Raw genomic sequence first — 3,086 nt, 5'->3', positions numbered from 1 at the left:
CTTACCTGCCTGGGCGCAGAGGGGCTCGGGCAGCCGGATCATCTGACGGCACGGATCGGAGCACTGGGAGCAGAGCAAGGCTTCTTCAGGAAGGTAACGGTGCCCCTGTGGAAGGCTCCGCGCAGGGCAGGGCAGGACCCCAGCCCCAGGCACCAGCCCCAGGGTGTGCTTCCCAGACAAGCCCAGGACTCCCAATATCCCATCAGGAAGAAGCCCTGCATCCCAGCCACAGGGAGCCATCAGAAGGGAGGGTGGCACCATCCTCGGTGGCTCCCTGTCTAAGAGAAGAGGGCTTTAGGAAGACTCAGGAAGCCCTCTGCCCTACCCCATCCTTTCTGCCAGCTGAAGAACTGAAGCAAAGGTCTTAGCCGAGCACTTGGTCTCATCCATAGCCCAGGGCAGCCTCTGTCTATTGCTGCCTTATTTCCTCAACCCACTCTGTCTGCTAAAGCTCTCTCCTTGCCGGTTAAGGGTCACTAACTGGCTGCACAGGTAATGACCCTTATTCTCTTCCCCTTAGCTTTGAGGAAAGCTGATTGTGTTCAGAAATAGGCGCTATGTAAATCTGACAGTGTTTATGTACCAAGCCTGTGCGGCTGGGATTCTCATACCCCCATGTAACCTTGGCTTAAGTGAACTTTCCAAGCAGCTGCGCTCCTACACCTGCACTACGAGAGCTTTAGCAGGTAGGAGGAGGCTCCCAAAACCAGAGAAGGGCTTTGAGCTGAATAGCTGAAGTTAACTGGGGAGGTGGGTGCATGGCCTCTACCTGGGGGGAATAAACAAAACTACATCTGAAAGAACCTAAAGCATCATGTCCAAAACCTGCAGAGCCGGATACCTGTGTAAATCTACATTGGAGTCCTAGTAACTGTGGTTCTCGTTCACTGCTGTACCCCTGCAGAAACTCAGCAAGTGTCTTTAATGGCTTTAGGATCTTCTTAGAGCTTGTGTAGAAAAGCTTAGACATCAGTTGGACATCATTAAACTTAAACATCATTAATTTCCCAGGAAGTTAAATAGAGTCTCAAACACCACTTCTGAGCAGCTCCATTCCCAAAGGTAGGCATTTCTTTTCTTTCTTCAGTTTTCCTTTGGAAATAAAAGGCTTATCCCCTGACAGTGAATATACCAGGATACCCCTTGCCAGGTTAAATACACTTCAGAGATACTAATTTATTGAGTGGCAAAAGCCAAGCCCTTGTGGTTCTATTCCAGAGCAAATACCTGCTCTGTCGCCTCATGCTTCTGGGTTTTATTACCAATTTCTATGCCCAGGAGAGTTTGGGAGGCTGCTCCTTAAGTAAAGTTCACTTTCCTGCTAATTATAAACAACTGAGTCACCCTCATAAACAGATTTGTCAGGTTCCATCTTAGAAACAGCAAGGGCAGGCGGTTCAAATGCAGCATCACTGATCCAGCGCTGCTGCTGTACCCAGCAAGCAGATTACCCTTAAGTTGATTTGCACTAAAAAAGTGGGCTCCATAGGGGAAGCTGGTTAACACTGATCAGAGCTGCTTCCTCATGCCCACGGGAAGGAGGTAGGAGACATTGAGACAAGGGAACAGGGCTGGCTGAGAGCAAAATTTCCTGAGCACAATGATGCTTCATGCTCCGTTAGGAAGTGAAAAATGATCTGTGTCATGGCCATGTCAGTGCTCACCTTCTAGGTAGAATATAAGACAAGTCAAGTCTGTCCTGAATAGCTGCTGCAAGACACAACGGTCACAAACATTAAGCTGTATTTGGAGACTAAATCCACCAACAGGATTTTTTACAGTTGACTGAAATTAGTCTAATCTCTGTCTCTTTATACTGAATCAGAGCAGGTTCAGCTTTCCCTGCCACTCAGCATGGCCTCTAGGCAGGAGGACAGGACTGGTAACACCTCAGCTGTTCCCCAGGCTGCTCCCTAAATGGACAAGTTATTCTTTGCCAGGGTCAAGCTAAAGGCCCAAAATCCAGCATCCAGCAGTCCCAGTTAAAGTTACCCCTCAGCATTTCCTGCATGGGAAAATTTGCTAAAGCCATTTTGCACAGAAGCATTGGTGACTTCTTTAAAGTCTGTAGCGATCCAAATCAGACATGGTAGTTCCACTGACAGGAGCTATCTGCCACGCAGATGTGTTCTGCTGGGGCTGAGCTCACAGGAATCAGCAGGGAAGTTGCTTTAAATACTTCTTCTGGATGTGCTCAGTTAGCCCAGGCGAGTCAGGGGGGTTTCCAGGTGAAGAATGAGCTCCTGCTCTGTTGGCAGCGCAGGCTCTGGCTGAAAGAACAGGGGTGCTGTTTGCTGTGGGGCCCCAGCACCATTGCCTGCTTCTGGAGCAGGGATCAGTGACCCTGCCGGAGCAGCATCCCGGATTTGCAGAGCCAGTTGTAACCCTAACCCTGGTCTCGCTGACAAGCTCTTCCCCAGGGCAGCCACAGAAGGGTGACTACCGGCCATGTGAGGTGTCTGGAGCGCTTTCCCATTGTCCATTAGCCAGTGAGCACAAGGTTTTACTCTATGAACTCTTTCAACAAACAAACAAAAAAGGACAAAGGAAACAGTTTTCCGTAAATCCTATTTTCCATTGAATTGGAATAAAGCCACTTGTTTTTATTCCTTGCTGTTCAACTCAGGTTGAAAGGGAGACTCACCTTCTGCTTCTTAACATGGAAAATATATTGTTTCAAGTGAGATTTGGCAAAACTCTCCATCTCCAGTAGGTGCTCACTAGTATGAAAACCTTGCAAGGAAGTTTCTGTCATTGGATTAGTTCTCTGGGGATCTCTGTTCAAGCATCAATGCAGCCTTTAGTGCTAAACAGAGAGCAGCAGAGTGAAATCATGAGAAACTGAATTTGGACAATGTTTGCATGCAGTTTCTTGCTTCTCTAGAGATTTCTATGGCTTATCAGCAGCAGTAGCCAATGTAACTGCCCAGAAAGGGTTTCCAGGCCTACAGAGAGGCAAACATATGCAACCAAATACCATAAGGAGCACCCTTATGCTGTACCTAAAATATAACCTACGCCTAACAGGCTGTGTTGTACAAACTGTGACCCTGCTCTTCATTACTGGGCTGTACGAGCTGCAGGAG

This window comes from Psittacula echo, assembly GCF_963264785.1.
Source record: "Psittacula echo genome assembly, chromosome: 6".
NCBI classification, from domain to species: Eukaryota; Metazoa; Chordata; class Aves; order Psittaciformes; family Psittacidae; genus Psittacula; species Psittacula echo.
The sequence above is the reverse complement of the archived record's forward strand: the minus strand, read 5'-3'. Positions refer to the sequence as shown.